Below are 25,874 nucleotides of genomic sequence, written 5' to 3' on the forward strand. Positions count from 1 at the left end.
CAGCCCGCGTGGAGCTACATGTGCCTGCTCCAGACAGCCCCATGCAGGCTGCAAGCACCTGCAGCATGGGGCACTGGGTGTGGGGCAGGGAAGGGGCCGCTTCACCCCTGCGCTCAGCTTTTCCCTGGGCTCTTTCCCTGAGCAGAGGAAAGCAGCCCCTCCCCACCCCATGGCCGGCGCCACAAACTGCAGGCGCTCGCGGTCCGCATGGGGCTGTCTGGAGCAGGCACAGACAGCCCCAGGCGGGCTGCGAGTGGCTGCAGTGAGGGGCGCTGGGCATGGGGCGGGGAGGGGCTGCTTTCTCTCCCCCCCCCACCCCCGCACTCAGCTCTACCTTGTAACTCGGCCCCACTGCCAGGTTGGCAGTGGGGCGGGTTACAAGCAGTTGCTGAGCGTGGAGAAAAGTGGCCCCTCGCCCGCCCCATAGCCAGCACCACGCGCTGCAGCCACTCGCAGCCTGCCTGTGCCTGCTCTGGACAGCCCCACATAGGCTGCGAACGCCTGCAACACGGGGCAGCAGGCATGGGGCAGGTGAGGGGCCACTTTTCCCCACGCTCTGCACCAGCTTCTTCCCTGAGGGTGAGCAGGGGGTCGGGGCTGTGCGCTGCCCCCTGCCTGTACCACAGGGCTGGGGGGCACTGGGAGTGAGTGGGCGTCGAGCCAACGGGAGCACAGGGCCTGCACTGGTGTCCCAGGGCCAGTGCCAGTGGGGCCCAGAACAGGGTGGCAGGAGCGTGGGATCCCAGCTGGCAGGGGCTCTATGGAGCCGGGCCAGCTCCCCCCTCCCTGCTAGTGCAGCCCAGCCCGGCTCAGCTCCACTGACCCCTGCCAACCTGCGCCCTGCTTTGGGCCCCACTGGTGCTGGCCCTGGGACATTGGTTCCGAGACATTGGGACACCTGTCAAGAGGCGGGGCTACCCATGCGGTTCTCAACAGCCTGCCAAAAATGGGTAAGCGGATCTCCGCTCAAAATAATCGCCCACCCTTGCATTAGATATTAAAGGATTAAATTTAAGAAGGGCCCTAGAAGCTACTTCTATCTGAAACAGGCTTGAAAAAGCATCATTCAAAGATGGGAGAGTTGGTATCTGAGCATGATTATTTTCAGCAGTAACATTAACAATAGGTTTCAGTAGTCATCAAGGACAGAAAAAAAGGCTACAGTTGTCAAGAACTGAAATCAGAGCTAAAACAATTGTCCAAGCCCTGCTGATTACAGTGCCCATATATGTAAGAAAAAGCAGCAGTGAGGTTGGGAAAGAGCTTGAATATGCAAGTCTAGTAAGAAAATGTAACAAAAGATGACACCCAAACTATAAGACGTGAGCAAAGTGGAAGTTGACAAGGCTTTCTTTCTACAATAAAGAAGGGAGAAGGGGATAGTGTGAAGGAATATGAAGAGCTCATTTACAGCTCTACTCTGGTTTAAGCCACAAATATGTCAGCAATACAGGACATAATACTGAACTGGATGAAGATAGCTCATCAGTACAGGAGCACATTTGCCAGTTGTCAATCTAGAAATGGTAGTTAAACCCTTGCTTACAGATATGAAGATCTACACCATAATAGCTTGCTTGAGATGATCTAGAGATACACTTTAAAGAATAGAGGGCAAGGTGGAAAAACAGGAGAGACTTAGGACACTGCTTCAGGGAACATCTACAGAAGGGTAGTTTCGACTGGATCAACCACAGTAAACTCAGGGGACAAACCGGACAAGTAAGAACCACAGCAAGAATGCAGAATTACAAGAGTTAATTGTTGACATTATTTCAAGAAGTAGGGAATGGGTCAACATCATCAAAAATTCATCAAAAGGTTAATAAAGATAATACAGAACACAAACTCTTAGATTTGACCCAGAATAGAGCATTAGACTTCAGAGTATATCATATGTTCTCACATGAAAATGTCCCGGAATATAATATGCACCTTATTTTTGAAAGACAGAAAAAAGAAAAAAAAGATTTTTTCTCAAGTTTTCTTAAAGTTTTCCAGATTTCTGCCTGCACAGAGGAGGGACAGAGCCTAATCTTCTGCTGACTCACTCTCTCTTTCCTGCTTAACCAATGCTGAAACCCAGATCCTGTTGAAGCCCGATCCCCATAGATAGATCTATGATTTTGAAAAGAGCTAACAAGTTTCCAGAACTGTGAACTAGGGAGAGAGAGACCAGGAGCAGCTAGCAGACAGCAAAACTACCCTAAGAGATCTTAGGTGAATTAGTGGAACATCAAGATGATTAAAAAGGAGAGATGATCATTAACATCTGTGGAGCAAAGAAGAACCCGCCAATAAGACAACTGATTCCCTCAGCTGCCTGAATAGTAATACCACAGCCGCTATACTGTGGGGCAGGAATGAAACACAGTATTTATCCTGGGCAGAAAATCAGGTTACCTGTTTAACGCACCCACACCCATTTTGGGGAGTTTACTTTTTGGTGAAAGGTGTATTGCATGCAAGAAAAACCAGATGTGGACTGGAAACAATCCAAAACAAAGCTGAAAAACCCCCCAACAAAAAGCATGTATAATGTAAGTGATGCCAATATATACAAGTTATAAACAGTATAGGACTGCAAGGTAAGGACCGCAATGCAAGAAACAAAACTACTGGTATACAACCTAGTTACTAAGGGCGTGTGTAGAAGAAATGGGGGCCCTAAATTGAAGCGATGGGTTTTAAAAAACAGTGCTTCAATTGAGGGCTGATTAAACCCCCATGTGTCGTGCACACACCTCACTGACTGACCTGCCTCTCCAGCAGGGAGGGGAAGGTAAGCTGCTGGCAGGCGGAGGAGACCCTGGGCTGCCGAAGGGAGGGGGCGCTGGTGCTTCCCTCTACGGCAGAGACAGTCCCCCCCCCAGTCTGCAGCTGCCTGCAGGCACCCAGCTTGAGCGGTCCCCGGGGGCACCGCAGCTGTGGAGCGAAGCACCAGGCCCCCACACAGCTCAGGCAGGCAGATAGACTCCAGGGGGGTGGTAAGAGATCAGGCTCACTGCTTTCCTCGGGCAGAGCTGCTTTTTCAGGCTGCTGCTAGGCTGCCTCCAGGGCTTCCCAGAGCCAGGGAGCTGCATGGAGCCCGGTGCTTCACTCCATGGCTGTAGGGCAGCAAACTCAAACTCCTCAAGGGACTTTTAGTTTGCTGTGCCCCAAGTCGTTTAAGGCACATTATGCCACCAAACTTCCTACATCAGCTGGAATTAATGCACAATACACTGCCAAGGCATGCAAACACCAACACCTTTAAAATAGTACAAAAGCATTTAACCCACTATAAAGTGCCATGCGCGCACACCTCGTTTCGTTTACACATGGCCTAAGACTGCATAACATGCTACAGTTATGAGATGTTTACTGAATCCAAGCATTATGTTGTACCATAGAGACTAAGAACAACAAATGACAACATGATTCCCTACATAATACCGTTCAGAAATATATTTGAAAAAGCGTAGGGTTAAGCTTCTGGCTTCAAAGATCTTGTATATCGGTAACACTTGTTTTTCCAGTTCTGGTAGTTACCAAGTCAAGGGACTACAAACTATTTAAGCAATGTCTTCATTCCTGTAAGACAGGGGTTAGGGTGACTTGCCAGGAGCTCTTCAGGAATCAGCAACCTCTATGTAGAAAAGCTGACCCAAAGTGAAAAAATATGTGGAAGAATCTACAAAGGAGTTAACACCTCCCCCTCCCACTATGGAGGAAGGTAACACCTATTCCTCTCCAGAGTCCATGTCAAACTGACCCTGGGATAAAATTCCTCCCAATCACAACTGTGACAATTATCACTCTCATTCTGCACACAAGGACAAGACTCTAACCAGGAACCTCCAGGTTCCAGGGTTCCTCATAAGCACTGAAAGCAGGACCAGTATCAGGCCCTGGGCATTTTAAATGCCACTGCACTTTGAAAGACTTAACAGACATCCAACTCCCTGCCATGCCTCACCCACAAGTGCATATCAAAACAGCATGCTCTCCAGCCAGGGGCACAACAGAGGACTGCTCTGTTGTGCAGTTCCATCTCAGCCCCACTCCAGGGGATGAGGTGAGATGCAATGTTGTGACAGCTACAATGAGCACTGTGTGCACAGCCTCCCCCCCCCCCCCCCCCATGGATTCAGGAGAGTCATGCAAGGAATTGTCTTTTCTTCTGCCCAGGGGCTGGAGAGAATGATTCCTTGCACAGCTCTCAGTCTCCAAGGATTGCTGAGGATAGCTGAGAGGCCACCCCCAGCCAGAACCAGGAGACAAAAGGACCCATGCTTTCTCTTCCACCCTCCCTCCCCTCCCCAACACTAGCCAGAATTTCGAACAAGAGGCAGAAAAGTATGCAAGGATTCCTGCTCTCCAGCCTCCTCCTGCTCATCACCTCCCCCACATGTCCCCCAATGATCAGGGAGTCAGAGAGTGCTCATTGGCTCTTCCATTTTTCCCAGGCTGGGGTGGGGGGGGGAGTATAAGGGATGCAGAATCCTCTGTCACACTCCAAAGAGCATGCAGATGCAACCAAAACCACCTCCAAATAATTGCTATTTCATCTAGGGTTATTTTTGCAGTACTTTAGCCATTTTTGTAGTCCTTCATAGGGCATGTACACCCATCTACTTGCCCTTTAAAGCACTTCAAAGGCATCCAAAACGCTCTGAATGCTAGATCTACCCAGGTATTCACACTGAATCACTGGTGTGGCAGAGAAAGTATCACATACTGTAGCAGCACAGGCTTTAACTTCTCTGTGGGAGCAGTTTCAAAAAATATAAACATAAGGAGGGATAAAGGGCTGTTTCCCACAGCCCTGAAGCTAATTTAAATGAATAATGAAATAAAGGTCTTCATGTACAAATGCAGACATCTAAAACATTCATACTAATCCCAAAAAGCAACAAAGTAGTCTCACATGATGTGTGTCCTTGCAGGCACTATTCTCAGAAGACCAGAGCTTTAGCCACGTAGGTCACTGACCAGTTCTACACTGAACATTTTCAGAGTAAGAGTCCTATCATTCACCGTAATTCAAATTAACACTTTGGAGCTAAGAAGCCAAGGAAGGAAAAGGAGTTTTAAACATGTTATAGTTCAGAATCAAAGGAGACCCTGTATTTCCGGTTCAAAGCTTTTCCATTTTAGAGTTAGCCGTTTTCTTCCCGGTCTAATTCTACAACCAAATCTAATATGTAGTACACAAAAAGCTCAATGGCTTAAACCAGGCATGGCTAACCTGCAGCATGCATGCCACAGGGGGCACAGGCAGCCTTTGTGTGGCATACTGCAAATCAGGGAGGGAGCAGGGCACACAGTGCAAAGGAAGGGGATTAAAGTGGCACAAGGAGTGCTAGGCTAACCTGGTGGCACCACACTTCCTTAAACTCTGGTAAATATCTGCAGTTAGTTAAAATGTAAAAGCACAAAACAGGCTACAGGATGAGGCAATACATGGCACTTTTTCCCCCTTTTTTAACCAATAACAGGGTGACGATTTGCACAAACCCTGAATCCTTATTACTTCCTCCTAAATGTACCATCTCTGCCATAGTGGTAATTAAACATGCATGACTATACAACCTCTAGACACTCAACTATTTAGCTATCTTTTGTAAACTTCAGTTTAGTGAGGTGTTAAAGAGAACTACCCTTTTTCTGCATCTCTCTTCTCAGGATTTAATTCCCTATGAAACTCTAATGAGGAGCTTTTATAAGATTCTCAACCACATCAAGACCCACACTAGTTACACCCTTCCATTAGCAGTCAAATTAACCACTATATTCCTCACCACAAACTACCATCTGAAAAACCTACTAACAAAATACTGCTTTTTCTTCTAACACAATAACTAGCTATGCCAAAAGTTCTACTTTATTTTATAAATTTGCAGAAAATTAGAACTGCATGTAACAATTTTTAAATACGGTAATGTGTTCCACTCGGTGCAATGGAACAATAAAATAGCTATCACCATATTTCTTCTGGTATTGTAAATGCTTACTAAGCTTCTCAGATTTAATACAAGGAAATTCTTTGTAGAAAATTCAAACAATCAAGCCTAAGTATATGGCAATCCAAGGCTGGCACCTACTTTCCTACTTTTGATTAGCACATGCTAAATGAAATCAAAGAGAGCAGATACGTAAGCAGGCTCTATGACAAGAAAAAAGGACTCTGACATATGAAAACTGAAAGAATCTGGTAAAAAAACTGATTAAATTAGGTGCTTAGGGAAGAGAGAAACTTAATTTGAAAGAGAAACAGACTTCATTTCAACCATACAAGAGCATAAAGATACTTCCATGACAACAATGTAAATACATTTAATATGAAACAAGAAACACAACACGCAGGACAAGGCTCCTCAGGATATGAACAACATAAATTACAAAATTGTTAAAACATCGCTTTGAACCCAATACTAACAAACAGTTACACCAACAACAACAAAAAATGCGGTTTCTGAGTCAGGCTACTAACACCGTATTTGCAGTTTCAATTTTTCCTTTGAAAGATCAGTTATTTTATGAACTTTGCAGAAATGCTTCTCTCTGCTTGTTTTCTTTACCATAATTATATTTTCTACCATGTGACATACCTAAAAACCCCAAAACACATGCATTCTATCATTTCCCCAGACAAGTAATAGAAAAAAATAACAGTTACACAAGACACGGGGCAGACCTACGTATGTGACAAAAAACATATCTACACTGCCTTCTGCAGTATTTTCAATTAAATGAGCACAGCAGTGTTAAGTTGCAGGCTTTCCAGGGGAAAAGTAAAGGGACTAGTGTTCATTTGAGGGTCACCTTTCATTACAACTCTCTGCAAATGTTCATTAAATACTTTAAAAAATAAAATGAGCACACCCTCACCCCACCCCAAATGTGAACTACATCTACTTCACCACCTACCAAACAACATTTCACAAATAAGTCAGCTCATAATCTATAACACTGAAGCAAATTTAAGTACCTCTGTATAAAGCATATATAAGTTTTTTATTTTAATAAGCTTAGGTCTTAAATTGACAGCCATGTAGATGGCAGCTATAAATGAATTATAACATAGAAGTAACAGTAAATTTCCTTACACTATCCCCAGTGCCGTTTCAATTCCAAATTGTACACAAAACCTTGGGAAGAGCGGTAGGGAAGGGGAAGCATAGTTCAATCTTCATACTCACAAGCACAGCTGTGACGGAGCTGCATGTCTAGCTTGACCACGACAACCAGCTTAGTTCACCCTGACCAAACAAACCAACTGCTACTGTACACAGAGTAGATAGGTCTTTACCTAATCGGCTTAACACAAAACGGCCACTAAGAGGGATACAGCGTAACAGCATTTCACCATTCTTTTATCTAGACCTTCATAAATATTTTCTATGCTATATTCACTTCTGCATTCCACAAATAAATTAGGAAAGCTACGGTGCGTTTGATGTTTCAGGTATTGTCCACTGGTAGTTTTTACAAGAGAGCTTTTCTTCCATTATTTTTTTAAGCATAGGTTAGACAAACACTTGTCTAGGATGCTTTAAACATGGACAATCCCAGCTTGACCATGGGATTGGACTAAGCAGCATGTGAAAAGTGGGAAGACATGATAAATAGATCAATGGAACAGCCGTTCTGGGACAGAGATACAGTCGTACAGTATTTTACCTGTTACCTGGTAGATATCTCAAACCTGTGCACAAACACATTTACTGTATCTTCTCACATGTAAACACACCCCCTATTTTTGGCAGGCCCCAAGAAGCGGGGGAGGGAGAGAGTAATCTTACTTTAGAATACAGGTAAATCTCAGAGATTTGGGGTCTCTGGGGCTGGAGGTTGAACACTTGGGGCCACGAACTGGGGCCCTATCTAGCATGCCATGCTGAGACAGTGTGCCGAGTCTGCCCCTACACACTGGCTCTGGGACCACACACTAGCTCCAAAGCAACATGCTGGTCCCGGGGGGGTGTGCTAGGTTTGCCCCAGGGGACTGGGTCCATCTACGGACCAATCCCGCACACCATCAGGGAGGCAGAGTCCCCACAGGTCCAGAAATTTGGCAGTGGAGAGGAAGAAGGGAGTGATAGCAGCATTAGACACCATGCCTCTGGAAGCCTCAGCAATTAGTGCTGCCACCATTCCATTCTTCCCTGTGCCAAATTTCTGGACTCACAGGGAGCCCTTTCCCTCAAGTGCTTTTTTTTTCCTTCTGGAAACTAAGGTGATCATTGTATGAAGTTAGTTTTGACCTATAAAATCTTAATATTTTTGCAAACATGTCCCCAAGAAACCTCTCCCACCATATAGCTGAAGTAACCGAGCAAGACTTCTTTCATATAAAAGAGGAGGGATGGTTGGGGGGGGCAGAGCCTTCTAATAGGGCTTTCAACTTTAGAGATTATGCCCCGACAAATGGAATACTGTGTTACTTCCATACCACAAGCACATTTCCCAACAAATTAGCTATCAAAAACCAGGGTGCATGTTTTAAGCAAAGAAACTGATTTCTGTACTGGAATGGAAGTTTGAGAATGCTGTAATGGCTACCAGGGGTTGTGTTGCATTCCCAGGTCCATGCAGGAGGGGCACAGTCCAGTCCTAAGTATCAGCATTAGTCACCTTTTCCTTCCAGCTCCAAAGCTTCAACTCTGCCAAAAGCTGCTCTCAATTTGGCAATGGCTGTGACAGAGACAAAGCCTAACATTCGGAGCTATGAGGCGAGGGCAAATGTCCCAGGCAGCTAGGATCACTCAGACATGGTGAGCTGGGAAGACTTTGCAAATAATTTTTTTTTTTTAATTCCCTCTTCCCAAAACAAGGTGCACATCTTATTTGGGGGCATCTGGGATGCAAACAAGTACAGTAATACAGTACCACATCTTAAGTGCTGAAACAAGATATTTACTTGAAAAAGCACAGATAGAAAGAAGTGTTGGTAACAATTTTATTGGCTGACAATAGGCAACCTGCTGATTTTAGCTTGTTTTTTTAACAAGCGAAAAAGCAAGGCATTAGCATAATAAGCACCTTTTTATTATAATGAAAACATTACTTTCATTTCTAAAAACAAAATGGGGGTGGAAATTAAAGCATTCTGGGTTAGGAAAAGAAAAAGAAGACAACAAGAGCATTAGAGTTCTCAGTTTCATCAAACTTGACACTGTAGCCCCAACTCAACCTCAAACCTTAAACTAAAGATAATCCAACCTGAGGATGGCCACCTTGGCTCAACACTAGCCAGCCCTCCACTGATGCAAAACAATCAAGTTTAGGACAGTAAGCAACTTAGGGTGTGGATGTACATTCATTTATAGCACTACAAGTTACCCAGAAGTTTACAGCACTAGGAATCTTAGCAAGAGAGGGAGTGATCCAGCCTGTAGCTGCCTCTCTGCCCAGGTCAACTCAGTCTGAAAAAGGTACAAGGAGCAGCAACTGCGTGACTCTTCCTCACCCCCAAGTGGAATGGAGCAGATCAAGGCTCCCATTTACCTTCCACCAAAGGTGCAGAAGGTCTCTCCACTGCTCCACTCCTGGGGACTGTGAGGAGTTAAGCAGCAGTTTACCGGTGGGGGCACATTTCTCACAGGAGGGCCACTCTCTCTCTCCAATCTCTCAGTCCTGATCCTCAAGGGAAATTTACACAACACATCCCAGAGACAAGCCTATGAGCTCCATTTCATCAACCTGCTGGATACTAGAGATCAGGGACTAAACACAGACATTGGATTTTTGATACATTACAATCTGCCTGGCAACTGACTCCCCAGCCCAGCCCAGCCCCTGGCTTCTTTACTTTTCATTCCATCCAGGAGGAGCACGCAGCAACTGCTGCAGCGTCCTTAGCCTGACGAAGGGTTTTTGAACCTGAAAGCTTGCTTAATAACTATTCTCCAACCATTTGGTTTGGTCTAATAAAAGATATCAAATTCACCCAAGGAACCTTGTCTGCCTTGAAAAATTAAAGTCGTTCATGAATTAAACAAAACCTTTGGAATCAATCCTTTTACTCGAAAAGTACTGTTTGGAAGTTTGAACAGACGTTCTCCAGGGAGATGGGCAACGCAGCAAACTTGTTCACTGGTGTGGCATGGTAGTGGATCAAGTGTTGTAAACTCGAAACTGACGTCAGAAAGTTGAAACAGGGTGTTAATTTATATAACTGTTTTAAGCGTGAAATGCTGCAACTCTAAACGTTGTAAGTCAAGGACTGCCTGTATATCATTTCATTTTAAATTGAGGAAATGTGGATTTGGAGGGTTTTAAATCGGAGAATTTTGGAATTTTTTTTATCAGAGAAAACTAGGATCCCTGGTTATGATGGTTTATATTAATCACTTCTGAAAGTACTTTAAAGCCAAGACACCACTAAACACAAGTCACAGTACTGAAGACAAATGGACGACCTAAGCATGTACATGCAAAGAAAAACAAGATCCTCTACATTACCTATAGTAGGATCAAAGAAAAATGCACCAAAAGGTTTTAAATGGATTTAGATGTCAAGAAAAATTAGGTCCTCATTTCATCAATCATTATACCATTTTAAAGTAAACTAGACTGAGGCAGTTGCTTCCAGAAATTAATTTCTGCCTTAGAGAGTATTTAGGTAGATTAACTGTATTGTTGTGTTTTAAAAACTATTAAAATCAGTAAAACTAGAGGTGCGGTCTTATATCGGATCAGCACAAATATAAAAATAGTTGAGTGTATCAGAAATCGGCCCGTTGGGGCTGATAATTTGGCCGGTAAATGCCCCATGCATGCGCACAGCTGTAGCATAGCACGAAGGCAGTGAGAAGCACAGTTCAGGAGCTGGTAAGTCTGTTGTGGTGGAAGGGGAGCAGGAGGGAAGGGGCAGATCAAAGCCCTCACAGTGAGGGATGGGCTGTGGCTGGGGCAGGACGGGGGACGGAGCTGCAGCTCATCCAGGGGGCATGGGGCACTTCTGCTGCTGCGCACACCCTGGGAGGACATGGGGGGGGGGGGATGTGCCCCTGGATCTGTGCAAGGTGGGGCAGGATGAACTGCGGGCTGGGGCCAGGGCTGCCCTTGGGGTAGGTGGTGGCAGTGGGAGTGGGGTTGGGAGGACTACGGTGAATTTTGGGGTGGCTGCAGCCCCTCCCCCCCATAGCCCCCTCCCAGCACCGCTGCCACCTGCCCCAAGTGCAGCCCAGCACAACCCTTGCTGGGAAGAGCCTGGTGTTGCCCCAGCCCCAACTTGCAGCTACAGCCCACACAAATCCGGGGGTATATGCCCTGCCTCCCCCCCCGTGCACAGTGGCAGGAGCCGCCCCCCAAGTCATGGCTTCATCCCACTCCCGCCCCAGCTGGGCAGCACCTGCCCCAAAACCTTCCCCAGTGCCAGCCCCACTCCCTCACTCACCACAGGGGCTTGATCTGCCCCTTTACATCCCTTCCCTTCACCCACAACAAGCTTACCAGATGCATGCAACTCTTCAAGCTGCTGGGCTGTGTATCAGAAATCTGATCAGTATCGGCCAATATGCCTCCTTAAATCAGCCATCAGTATAGACCCCAAAAATCTATCGGTTCACCCCTAAGTAAAATCATGATACGGAACTGATTTTTAAGGAAGTCAGAAAAGCAACCTTAGGTATTAGTTGTAATCTATCAATTAAACTAAATCTTGTTTGTTTTTAATTTGCAATACTCTCATGTTCAATAAAATCCCCAAATTATGACCTACTTGTGTTGAATATTACAGCTTTGCAATTTTTATTACCTTTCCAATGCTGATTCCCTAAAACTATTTTAATATAAAATGTACTAAAGAAAAAAGCTAAGAACTTTACATACAAGCCTAAAACAAAACCTAAGGCACCCTGTGTGGTAGTAAGAGTATCCATAAAAGGCATTTAAATTATTATTTCTGTTCACAGTGTAAAGTACAAAATTACACCATTCATAGAAGTATTACATCTTGATTTAGGACAGAAAGCAATTGAGATACAAGCAGAGTCTTTTAATACGCAAACAGTTACTAAAAGTACAGATTTAGCAAGCAGAGGGAGAAACCACAGCTCTTGAAGAAACCACAGCTCCTTGTATATGAATCTCATAATTCCTTCATTGGTCAGTCTAAATGCGGGGGAAGGGGGAATCTAATAGTATGGTACCTCAAGTTTTCACATTCAGCTGTTTGAAATGAGAAGCCGCTCAAAATAGTTCAACATTTTATTTATTCACACACACACACAAAATACAGCATGACTGATATCAATGTTGGTTTTAAAAATTTTTTTTCCATTGATATTTTTTTAAGATCTCATCTTCTAGGTAGTAACCAAGAATAGACAAGTTTCAAGCTAAAGAGTAAAATTTCCTACCAACAAATTGTTTGCGCTACCATGACCAATTTCCCTCTACAAGGGCATATTACAAGCTAACTGAACAGAGGCCAGAAAGAAATGCATGTTCACAGTTAATTTTCTATTTTGATATTTTGTTGTTCCATCTACATTTGACAGATGGAACACTTAAAGTATATGAAAATATGAGCCTTGACTAAATTTAAAATTGCTATTCAACTTCAAAAAGGAGGAAAGAAATTGAGACCCTGGTGCATCAAACATGGGATGTCCATGAGCTTGAAAAATGGGTGTGTTAAGCAGATTTATAGTTTATATTAATGTACTAATTCACATGCCTATTATTCTCTACTGTTCTTATGCTTTAAACATTTGTTTATATCTATCATCTATTTGTGTAAATACAGTAATCTGCTTGATACATTTGAGAGAGAAAAAAGTGAATTAGTAACAAAGCAATTAACTCTGGTTTTAAATCATTATAGACAGACTTACAGAGCAAATACATGATGCAAAATCTATTTTATTCATTAGTAAGAGGTTTTACTAGAGGTTAACTTGCTTGCATTGACCCTTCCTTCCCAATCCTTGCCTCTTTTCACTTTTCATATCGTCTCTCTCTCATGTTGCTGCTGTTACTATTGGGCATTCTCTCTCCTTCTTGTACTCTTCCCCCTTTGCCACCTTCTGTGTCATGTCTGCCATCTTTCCTTCCCTTTCTAAAAACTGTGTTGCTCACCTGCAACTGTAATTTAGCCTTCCAATATTTGCCATGCTCAAGCAAATACTTAACCTTAAGTATTCAATAACCGGCTGAAGGGATTACATAGACACTGGCTATTACTAGGAACCTACCAAATCTTGATTTTGCAAAGTCCACAAAATACAGGCAATGCCCATGAAACTTGCAGGGGAAAAAAAACTTACCAAAAACAAAGTCCTGTGCGCTGTGTAGCAGCCCACTGGGGTGGGAATGGAAGGGCCTGCCCACTGAGTGGGCATTCGCTGAAGCACAGATATCTCACACTACAGGGATGACTGCACGGTTTAAAAAGTGTAAACCTGTCTAGAAATGGATAAACAAATTACTAACCAATTTCTCTGTAACTTTGAAGAGTTCAGATTTCAAGCAAAATTAGGTAAAACACAGTTTGCTAGAAATAGAAGGAACGGGACTGCAATGAAAACTAACATACAAATATAATTCCTATACCACTGCTGAAGAATTACCAACATTTTCTACCAACCTGCAGCCTACTCTATACAGACAAGTCTTTTAATAATTTGGAAGAGAATTTAAATGTAGGGTTAAACTTTTGATTTTGTAGTAAGTTTTTACTTGGCTACATAAAATGTCAAGTCAATCGCATAAAGTCAAAAGTGGAATAGAAAGGTTTCATAGTTATTTTAAGAACAATCATTATGCTATCTAAAGAATATTCAACCGTTGCTTTACAGTACTACGTAAGCTAGTTAATTACAATCAAATGGTATTCTTCATCATCAAGGATAGTCCATTTTAATAGAGTGTTCATGAAAACAGCAACTCTGAAATCTGAAACTCACATTTCCTATTCAGCATTTCTTTCTATCACACTAATAAAAGGATCTACTTGCAAAATACTCTTTAGTGTGCTTTGTGTTTATAAAGGTACCAAAAGGACTAGATACCTGAGGAGGACCTGCATACCATACTACTAACAGTGTGTGACAGTCATGCTCAGGAAAGACTTCCTCGAGACGGTTAGGTAAGATCCAACTCCCAGACTATAGCCACAAATTAATTTCCCGTTCACCATCAATTAGATTCCCAATTGAAAGTCTAACCCAGTGGTTGTCAACCAGGGGTACGCATACCCCCGGGGGTACTTTGAAAGGTCCCAGGGGGTGTGCGGAGGTAGGCAGGGATGGGGCATTGCCACCCCATGCTACTGCCCCACAGGAGCGGGGCCGGGGTGGAGCAAGTGCAGGGCCACACAGACGCCATGCTCCCACCGCTCGCCACCCCCCTACTCCGTGTCCTACCACTTGCCACCAGCCCCACCCCAGCTCCGCCAGCCACTTGCCACCCTGCCCCCACTCGGCGACTGGGGGTACACTGTTCCGCATCCAGCCATCTGGGGGTACAATGATCGAAAAAGGTTGAAAACCCTGGTCTAACCCATCACACACTATGGCAGGTTTGGGCAGACAATCTGTAGTTCAAAGCAAAATACCCATCATCCTTCCTGTATATCTTCATTATTACACTGAACAGCGACAGGATGGAAACAGTTAGGAATCATTTCTTTGGAAAGTAAAACTTAAGATAAAGTAATAAAAGCAGACAGTAGGAAACATAAGCAGTGAAGGCCAAGTGTGGGCTAACAGTAACCTTTAACAGGTGGCAAGTACAAAGATGGTTTGAATAATTCATATTTGCCAAATCCCACCACATAGCAGTAGAAAAATAATAAAAATACATCAATATCTGACCTATCAATTAGAGTCCTCAGTTAAGCAAGTGTTACTGTATTTTCACAGCTACATTTGCAAACATTTGTAGATGCCCACATTTAAACATTTATATAATCTGAAACTGCCAATCACAGCAAGTATTTCTGAAAAAGATACTCACCACTCAAAAGTAATCCTAGTATATTAATCATGCACTATGTTTAACAATATTAAAGACAAAGACTATGTTAAGACACTACAGTCTCATTTTATGATGCAAAGAAAAATAAGAATTAGGAGTTATGCCAAAGTACATACTCCGATCACTTAAGGTAAAGAAGGAAGCTAAAGCAACAGATTACACAAGAGGTGGAAAGAAAAATAACAGATCCAGTGTCAAACTAAATGTATGGTTGTGATGGTCCACAAAGTACATGAGAAGCAAGGATTTCTGTTAGCGATGCACCAGTATATTGTGCCATATCAGATCAGCATGGATAAAAGGAAAATTAACATTATTAGCTATCAGCTTTTTTTGGCCGGTATAGCTGATAAGGTCACCGACAAACACAATATACCTTCTGGACAGGGCCCCTAGATGCTGTTTGCATGCATGCAGCCACACGCATGCATGTAGCTGCACACATGCACGGGGCCAGGAAGGCAGCCAAACAGCATGGAGAGCAGCATCCTGCAGGTAAGTCTGTGGAAAGGAAGGGGTGTGGGGGAGGGACGGAGGGTGGCTGAGGGGGCATATTAAGGCCCCCATGGTAAGGGAAGGTGTGGGGCAGGTGTACGGGGTGCTGCCCAGCCAGGGCAGCAAATGGAACCCAGGGCTGGGGCAGGAAGCAGGACAGAGCCGTGGGCAGCTCATCTAGGGGGTGCAAAGGGGATAGGGAGAGGAGCGCCTCCCTGCTGCTGTGTGCACCCCTGGGGGATGCATGGGGGGCATGTGATCCCCCAGATCTATGCCCGGGGTAAGGGCATGTACAGGCCACTCGCTGTGGGCTCAGGGCTCTCTGCTCTGCTGCCTTTGCCCTGAGAGCCATGCACTGGCCACGTGTCCCCTGCCTGCCCTGCAGCAGTCAGCGAGTTGTGGCTCCCGCTGCCAGAAGATGCATAGCCAGTGTGTGGCTCCTGGGGTAAAGGCAACAGGACAGAGAGCCCTGAGCCCATAGCAGGCAGTCAACCTTCGCCTTCACCCCATTTGGCAAGAGTATTAAAAAAATGTGCGTATACCATATTGACAGACAAGTAAGAATGCAATAATAATCATCATCCTTTAAAAGTAGGGACCTACCAAATTAATGGGTCCCAGCAGCCTATTACATGCTAGAATATGGCCAGGACACCCGTTTTCATAGCTGCAGCATGGCCAAGGCCACCATTTTGAAGGCAGAGCAACATGGGCCCCGCCTAATTGGCTGAGGGGCACCGCATGTCCCACCCCTCCCAGGCACTGATTGAAAACCCTAGCTTAGGGGTGGGCAAAATACATATCTGGCCTGACAAGTGACTTGCACAGGCTTGCACTGGGGTAGCCTGCACTGGGCTCCCACCGGCATCTGCTGGCCTGGGCCCAGGCCCTGGTCAGCACATAGCTTCTGCCAGGGTTGTTCCTGGTGTGGCTGCAACCGAGTGCTGCTGTATGCCTGCCTGCCTCCAGTGCGGGTTTCTGCTTTTGATCTTGCACCTGCTTTGCCATACTGCACTGCACTGTGCCATGCCATGCTGAGAAGGTAATTTCAGCTGGGTGGCTCCTACCCCAGCATGCAAGGCTCTGGCTTCAGCTCCCAGCCACCAGATCTGGGGCCGGAGCCCAGGCACTCTGAATGGGGCTGAACCCCGTTCACTCAATGCTCCTACTCATGGCCACAGCCCAACTGGTTGCTGCTCTGTACCCCGTGCCTACAGTTTCAGGATCTGGAGCTGGACCCCCACGTGCCTGCTGGGAGTGGCACGGCATGGTGTAGCAGAAGCGAGAGGAGGAGCTGCTCCTGGAGGCAAGGGGTACAAAGCAGCACCCAGCTGGCTGAAGCTACCCTAGGTACAGCCCACAGGAAGCTGCTACTACCCTTGCTGCACTGCACCATGCTGTTCTAGACAAGCAGGTGGACAGCTTCAGTCAGGTGGTTCCTGCCACAGTGCCAGGGGCCCAGCTTCATCTCCTGGCTGCTTTCCTGGGAGCTGAGGCTGGAGCCCCGAGTGCTGGGCAGGAGCAGGATCAGCTTCCAGTGGGTGATAATTACCTAGGAAACAAACAGTTTACTAAGTACGCCTCTCTCTCCCTCTTTCAGAAAAGCAGGACTTTTGGCTGGCTTTTCCCTGCTTTCCTCCCTCCCCGCCCCCATTCCCCCACCCCTTCTGAAAACAGGAACTTTTCCCAACTCTCTCTCCCACCCTCTCCCTTCAGAAGACAAATAATCTGCCTTTTTCCCCCCACTCTTTGCTCCCTTCCCTCTCCTTCCGCTATTCTAGGAGACAGTTTTTTAATGGCCTTTTCCGGCTTTTTGAACATAGCCAGTTCCCCGTGCTTTTTTATGGGGAACCAGCTATTTTATGGGAGACTGCCAATTACACAATTTCTGTGAAATCTGTGAAACTGTGTATTCAGTAGGTCCCTATTTATAAGAAAAAGATGGCTTAGGTTTCTGGCACATGTTATATGTAAGGCATGAATAACGTGTTAATCGCACCATAAATGTTGACTTGCTACACATGCGGTGTTTTATAGCACCATAAAATGCAAACCAGCCCCAAAGATCTTTGAAAAATTATGAAGAATATCTTTGTTGCTTGTTTGTACAATGCTATACTTTGCATGCCCATGCCAATGCTGACCATCTGCCAGTCCCCTTAGATCCACCTGACAGCAGGAGGGATGTACCATCTCACTCTTCTCAAAAAACATACAACCTCCTCACTCAGTTTGGATCATTTAAAAAGTTGACAGGATGTACCCTACAGTATTGATGAGATTGTCTTAAGTAATTTCAGAGACACTGGCTATCCTTTTTGAGGACTTGTGGAAGTTGGGTGAGGTACTAGATGACTGGAAAAGGGCAAATATAGTGCCCAACTTTAAGAATGGCAAGGAGTATCAGGGAATTTCAGACCAGTCAGTCTAACTTCAAAACTAGGGAAGATTATGAAGTAGGTCATCAGGTAGTCTATTTCTAATAACCCGGAAAACAACAAAGAGATCAGGGACAGTGAGCCATGGATTCACCAAGAGGAAATCATGCCTGACCAAACTGATTTCCTTCTATAACATGACAGGCAAGATCCCCATTTGTGGATAGGGACAGAACAAAGGATTCACTATACCTTGATATTAGCAAGGCTTCTGACACCATCTACCATGACATTCTCATTTAAAAGCTAAGAAAGTATAGACTAGATGAAAGTATTGCAAGGCAGATGCAAGCCTGGTTGGAAAATTGTGGTCAATGAGCAGTCATCAATGACTCATGGCCTAGTTGAGAGGAGGTATAAAAGTGGGGTTCCCCAGAGGTCTAATGAAATTGAGTGCATGTTTAGCAAATGGGTAGATAACACCAAGCTGGACACAGCTACAGACTCTCTGGAGGGTAGTGACAGAATTCAGAATAACCTTGATAGAGTGGTCCAAAAAAAAAAAATCAAATCAATCAACCAACCAACCAACTGGATGGAATTCAACAAAGATCAAATACAAAATCCTGCATTTAGGATGGACTAATTTCACACGCAAATGAAAAGCTGGGGAAGGAGTGGCTAGGCTGTAGTACTACCTAAAAGGACCTGGGGGTCACAGTGGACCATACGCTGATTATGAACCAACTGCATGCTCAAAGGTGATTATATGGAGAATGTAGATAGAGTATTCTTGGTGGCCGTAAGGGACAGGATAAGGACCACTGGTCTTAAATTTACAAAAAAAGGGAAGTTTAAGTTGGATATTAAGCCTTCATCACTATAAGGGCAGTTAAGCACTGGAAAAGGCTACCAAAAGAGGCTGTGAAATTTCCATCCATAGATGTTTTTAAGAGCAGGTTAGACAGATACTCAACTGGGATGACAGGCCGCTGACAGACACAGGGGGAAAAAAAACCCAAAAAACAAAAACAAACAAGTAGCACTTCACTTTCAGCTTGGCATACCCCCCACACCAAGTGTAACACATGCCCAAAAGAGGAACTGTGGCAGTTTGACCCAGCTCGCCCAGTGTCTGTTAGATGGCACACTTCAGCGGGGCCTTTTGGCACTTATCTAACAGCTGATTCAATTAGCTATTAGATAAAAGCACCAAAAAGCCCTGCTGAAGCACATGATCTATACAGATACTGGGGAGCTGGGTCAAACTGACGCAGTACCTCTTTTAGTAAAGTACCATTTTGTTTTTTTTTCCATATTGGTTAGCAGCCATATAGTCAGAACCAATCCTGCCCTGAGAAGGGGATTGGACTAAGGAGATCTTGAGGTCCCTTCCATCCCTACTATTCTGTGATTCCATGAACTTGCAGTATTTCTATATTTTTAAGTGCTGACAGCATGCTTTGCACTGACCATTATAAAACCACGGGCCTACCAAAATGAGCTTAAAAACAAAGAAACTGAAAAAGCATAGATAAATCATGCTAAGAAGCCCAGAAAAGAATAACCTGGGTGTCATGGAGGAGTTCAAAAGAGATTTGTATTTATTTAAATACAAGCAAGGCTATGAATGTGAAAGCCAGTATTAATGAATGTTTTTAACTAAAGTCAAAGAAAGCCAGTCCTGAATACCCTCAACAGGAATGTCCTACCAAATAAGGCAAGTACAAATGAACAGAAACTAATGTATTCTATAGTAAGTTCTTTTTCATTGTTCAAGAAAAATGAAATTAAGAAAAAAAAAATTAAGTATCTATTGAGTTCTCTAAGCTAAAAGACATACCATTACTAAGCAATACTTTGGTGTCTAATCAAGCTTTGGTTTCAATGAAACTTTTGTTTAAGGAAAGATGATCAGAATAAAGCCCAAGGTTGTGAAAAGACTTTTTAATTTGATGGGTTAAGATTTGCATGGTAGCCAATTAAATGTACAAGCAGAAATTTTAAAAACTATAATCTCTTTATAATGAGTATATGTTATCAATCAACAAACATTTTAATTGGATTAGTCCACTCCAAAGTGAGGTGGTACCCAAGGTCTCATTTTATGAACAGAAGCTCAAGACATTACCTACACCAAGTACTAAATACTGTTTTTCTTGCACAGAAGTCTGAGGTTTTGAAAAGAACAAAGGAAATTTAGGGGTAAACATCTAATTCAGAGGCATGTTCCTAAATCATTTCTACAGCTTTCCCCCTTTGGGCAAAATTAAGATCTACTTCACAATAGTTTCCTTAAAAAAGGCACATACTGAATATTTTGACTACCAAAGAGACAATACACCTAGCTCTAGACATTTGACTCAGGACAACTAGAGCATTTATACACGTACTTTTTTCGATCGGCAACACTTCAGACCCAATTAATCGAGTCTACTCTGCATGCAAACTGACATGCACAGTGCTGCGCTGCATAGAGTTGTGTAAGTGGCAAAGTGTGTGTCAGTGTGCAGAAAATGGCAGTGGTGCACTTTTGAACTGAAGCACCTCCAATGTGTTTTAGTTCAAAAGCACGCCACTTGCACCATGACAGAAAGGGACCTAAGGGTAGTGTGATCAGCCATCGTATGAACATGAACCGGCAGTATGATGCTGTGGCAAGCAGGACAAACAACATGCTGGCATGCATTAACCATTGCATCTCATACAAAACTAAGGAAGTGATACTCCCACTGTACTCCGCTCTGGTGAGACCACAGCTGGAGTACTGCATCCAGTTCTGGGCGATGCACTTCAACAAGGACGTGGAAAAACTTAAAAACTTGAGAGGGTACAGAGAAAAGCCACCCATATGATCAGGAGCTTGCAAGACAAGCCATACGAGGAGAGCCTGAGGGACTTGGGCCTCTTCAGCCTACAGAAGAGAAGGCTGACAGGGGACTTGGTAATGACTTACCACTACATCAGGGGAGTATAGGTGTTCACCGAGTTCTTGATGTTCATGAGGCCACCCCTGGGGAAGACCAGGAGCAATGGATACAAACTCCTGGAAGGCTGCTTCAGGCTCAATTCCAGGGAAAACTCCTTCACAGTCAAGGCATCTAGACTGTGGAGTAAACTCCCTCCAGTAGTGGTGCAGTCACCTACCCTGGACATCTTCAAAAGGAGACTGGACAGTCACCTCGCTGGGGTCACTTGGCCCCAGTTGTCTTTTCCTGCCTAGTGAGAAAAGGAGGAACCACCTTTGGAAAGTCACTTCTACCTCTCTGCGCCTTGGTTCCCCACTTTGTAAAATGATTGGACATATCTGGATTAAAAGCCCTGCAGATGAATTCCCTGCCTGAAATACATGAGTCCCATTTCTGAGGCTCATCTGAACAACTCCAAAACTGAGCTCAATTTTCCACTCACTTCTCTACCCAACAGTTTTCCCTATAACAATTAGCACACATTAGTACATTTGAATTACTTCACTTAAGCTTATCTAATTTACCTGAGAACAACTATGCATGGATGGATATTTCCATGCTAAAATTCAGAAGTATGGTAGCAGCACAAAGTCCTACCTAAGCTAGCTACCTTAGGTAAGAGCAGCCTGGAAAGAGAGCAGCAGGAACTTCTGGCAATGAGAGCCACTTGAATATGAACCCTACATCCTAGATAGGCTTTTATCTCCTGTGCCACCACATCTTTATTGCTACTACTAAACTGCTAGCTAAATTAAAACTAGTTTAGGTATGACTATCAATATGCAAAGATGTACACAGAGAAACAACACACAAGCTAGAAGAGCAATCGGAAGAGCTCTGATGAGCTGTACTCAAGGTACGTCTTCACTGTATTATCAGCTTGATTACCAGCAGCTTTCAAGCTGCAGGCCCATATTCCCTGATGATATAGTAAGCTTAAGCATAAAGCATTACTAGGGCTAGTAATAAGTGAGAGGGCAGATTCCAAATAGAGGCATAATTAGATTTTTATTTCAAGCAAGCAAGGCAGGAAAACAAGCCCCAAGAAACCTCAGAAGGGTCTAGAGATGTTCCAACTGTAAAGCAGCTTACTTAGAAGCGAACGTTACTATTCCTACATTGTGCTGCAGTACCTCCTTTCTAATACGGAAAGGCCCAAGAAGTTAATGAAAGGTTCAACTTTGGGAGAAGCAGACTTGTTCCAAGTTTCTAGCACTTATTCTACTATCAACAAACTAGGAATAACTAGTCATTACCTTCTTTTTTTAAATTGTATAAAATTTCTCTGGGAATAGTTCTTGTGATCCTAGTTTCCCAAAAGACAAAAGGAACCAGTAAAAATAGGAGTCAGCCAAAATGGGAATAGCCTGATCTTAATTCACTAAAGTCTGCACAAATAATTCCTTGATAAAGGCTAATCTTGCACATACTAATGCTCTGTTTTTAGTTGAGAATTAGATATGATACCAAGCTGAAACCAATTCCCTAGTGCTTCCCCCTCCCCACTTCACAACAAAAAATTTCAAAATAACTTTACCGCCTACCGGAAAGGTATCATGTTAGAAGTTCAACAAAATCAGTGGTTTTCATAGTAGACAAGTATCCCAGCCTCTTTTGGGTTGTTTTTCTTTAATGGCTTTGTTGATATTTTCCCCCCAAAGCGGGCCTACTCTAATACATGTAACAGGAAAAAAGTCTTCTGAAATTTTAGTAAGTATAAACAATGGTTCCCATTAAAAAGTCTTCATGCACCAATTGTTTCTGTTCTTGTGTATTCAAGATTCCTCAGAGCAAGATTAAAATATTCTTACTTGGGTGTAGAAGTTGGGCAGATATTGTCTGTAAGGTGTCACCCTTGCCCTAACTAGTTCAGAGACATGAGCTTTCATAGGTGACTGATCACCTACTTCACTGCACAGCAACAGGCAAAGTCGCCTGTCGCTTATGAAAGCTCAGGCCCCTCTGAAAGAGTTAGTGTCTAAGGTGCCACCCTTCCCTGTCTTCTCCCTGTGTTCATAAGTACCTTGCTTCAAAGGAAGTCCCAGTGAAAACATAACCAATGATTTATATACTAGGTAAGAAAAACTTTTAAAATAATAATTACTGAAAGTTTGGGTGCTTGTATTAAGCATGTTCAGATAAAGGCATGGAATTCACAACATTAACCAAACAAAAGTGCACACTGCATTCGAAAAGTCTGCAATGTGCCCAAAGGAACAGGGATACCACTGTAAACACAGTCTCTCACTGTCTCACTCTAAAATTGAACACTAAGAAGCTTTGAAGCAGTATTGATCTTAATGTGAGTAGTTACGTATTTTGTATTCAAAATACATCTAAATGAATATCTACCTACTTTGACAAATGAATATCTAACTTCTTATACAAGTTAAAAGGTATTCATTAAAAATAAAAAAGAATGACTATGTCAAGTTATATTTTGTTTCTAGGACAATATGTAAATACACAAAAAGCCCAAGTTGTTTTATAACAAAGCTTATCTACATAACAAATACAATTTTAAAAGATCTGTGCCAAAATTAATTCTGTCACAAACACACAAAAACCTAAAGCAACCCCAGACACCAGTGAAATCACTGCAGATCTGGGTTTAATTTAAAAATAGAGCTTTTATCTTCCACATTAGTTTGTTCATATTCTCTATCTAAATTCTAGCCACCAAGCCAACAGTTGCTGCAAATTACACCTATCTGCCAAAATACTACCGAAATGAAAACAAAGGTAATACGTAATTTCAATTCAGTAGACAAAACTCAGGTAAAGCAATATGGAGCCCAAATCCAAAATCTTGTTGTCTTCAAGTGTGCAGGTTTGCACCCTTATTTTGTAACTGTCAAACAATCAAAAAGAGAATGAATAAATGCCCCTTTTTTGACCAAGCCAGAACTCAAACATCTGCTTGAAAATCTGTTTAATCTCTATGAAACCTACCCATGCAAATTGATACATTGATGGTGATAGCAACATCAGTTCCAAGGAAGCATAGTCTGTTTAAAGTACTGCACTGGGCCTCAGGAAAGAGGTCCAATTTCCTGCTCTGACAGGAGAGCCAGTGCACTTGATAATGTCTACATGTTTTATCAATGCCTCATCAGTATAATGGCACATCATTTTTTAAACAAGTTTTTTTTTTCCTTTTCCCATCCTTCACCTCTCTTGTTCATTTAGATTGCAAGGTCATTAGGGCAAGAAACTGTTTCTTACCATGTTACAGCACCTAGAGAAACAGAGGACCCAACCAAGATGCAGAAGCTCAGGAATTAGTATGATGACTAACCCACTGTACCCCACCACCTCTTCAGCTCAAGCCTATCATTCAACAAACAAGCATCTTCCATGAAATAAGCTTCTAACAACCAAGAGGAAAGGAATTCAGCAGCGTAACATTGTATGGGGGCTAGGAAGTAATCTATTCACTACTGCTGTCTCCTTCATTTTTACACCAGTTGGCTGAAAGGGGAGCAGGTCAGTGAGCATATTTAAAGGAAATTTCCTACCTATGTGTTCATGTTATGATAAGCTGGAATTTGCATCCCCCAGTATTTAGGTCTGGTTGACTACTCTTATTTGTTAGTGAAAACAGAAATGCAACCAACAGCTTTGGACTTAAAAATTGAAAATCTATGATCCCAACTGCTGCTGTCCCCCACGCTGCCATCCCAAACATCTCACTGAGTTCCACTTATCAAGGAAGACGTACATTGAAATCTCATACCAAGTTCTTGACAGCAGAAAGCTTAGTGACAAGGCAGACTAGCCCCGCTTCATACTCAAGCTTCCAGACATTACAGCATTTAGGAATTATTCCTCTAAAGCCACCAGACACCTCCCCAGCACATTAATTTCCTCACTGCCACCACGGACCTTCCTTGGTTCCAGCTGCCTTGGCACACTAACCCCTCCCTCCACCACCCAGCACGTTAGCCATCCCCTAAGCACATTGGCAGCCATTCTGGCATGCCCTCACTTGGCAAATCAATCTTCCTTTGGCGTACTAGTCTTCTTTGATCCAGAGGCCGCACAACCTCCTCCCTGACGTGGCACATTGTTTACCCTACAGCAGGGATTGTGAAGCAGGGGTACATACATGTACCCCTGACAGTACTTGGCAAGGCCCCAGGGAGTACGTAACAGTGATGCAGAGAAATGGGGGACACTTTCAGTTTCACCACTGGTGCTTCTGGGGATCCCCCCTGCAGGCTCATCAACCAGCCAGGGGACTCCCTGCTTCTCCACCAGCCGCTAAGGGTACACCAACCAAAAAAGGTTGAAAACTCCTGCCCTACAGGACAATAAAACCCCTCAGTGTCCCCACACTGCTCCACCAGCAAACTAATACCCAGTATGTCACTGAAGACATGCACACCAGCACCATTACCACCTTTCTCTTGCAAATAAGATATCGCACAAATACTTGGAGAAAAGGCATAGCTATTAAGCACGGGAGTTAAGCCTCTGCATCTGAACTTCCTAGACCTTAAATACTGGAAGCTGCAAGGGGGAAAAGAAGAGTTGGGAGAAAAACCTTGGTCATACCCAGTTTACTCTCTTGTTCAGCTTCCACTGTCTGCCACTAGGTGACACAGGCCTATCCGTTACCTTAAAAGAAAGAGACAGAGCAAAATGGACCTCTGGTCCGACCCCAGAGACAGGAGTTCTTATGTTCTTAGGCCATACCCCGTTCTGGCGCATGAATCCTCGCCTGTGACTGCGGGGCCTAGTAACCCACCGCTAGCACACCGACCACCTGTCCTGACCCACAAACCGCTCCTGCTTCCACCCCAGCCTCTTGCCCTTCCTCACTGCTGCCTGCAACCGCTTCCCAGCACCCCAGCGCTGCACCCAGTGTCTCTCGCCCCAGCTCAGGCAGCCTGGCGTTCACCCCCCTCTGGGTAAGAACATGCAGATGGAGGTGCCGGAGCCCGGTGTCCTGTCACACCGGCAGAGCGCGGGGGGAGGACACCTGAACCGGGCCTACCCGCCCCGCTCCTCTCTCGGTCGCAGCCGCCCCGGGAAAGTTCCGACTCGGGCTGCGCCCTTC

At 44.2% G+C, this 25,874-nt stretch overlaps 1 protein-coding gene across 4 annotated transcripts in view; it reads right to left on the reverse strand.

The window, feature by feature from the left end:
* SGMS1 (sphingomyelin synthase 1) overlaps window positions 1-25,874 on the reverse strand; it is a 154,919-nt gene that overhangs the window by 128,666 nt on the left and 379 nt on the right. The gene's annotated exons all lie outside the window — the stretch shown is intronic.

The sequence above is a fragment of the Alligator mississippiensis genome, chromosome 6, assembly GCF_030867095.1.
Source record: "Alligator mississippiensis isolate rAllMis1 chromosome 6, rAllMis1, whole genome shotgun sequence".
NCBI classification, from domain to species: Eukaryota; Metazoa; Chordata; order Crocodylia; family Alligatoridae; genus Alligator; species Alligator mississippiensis.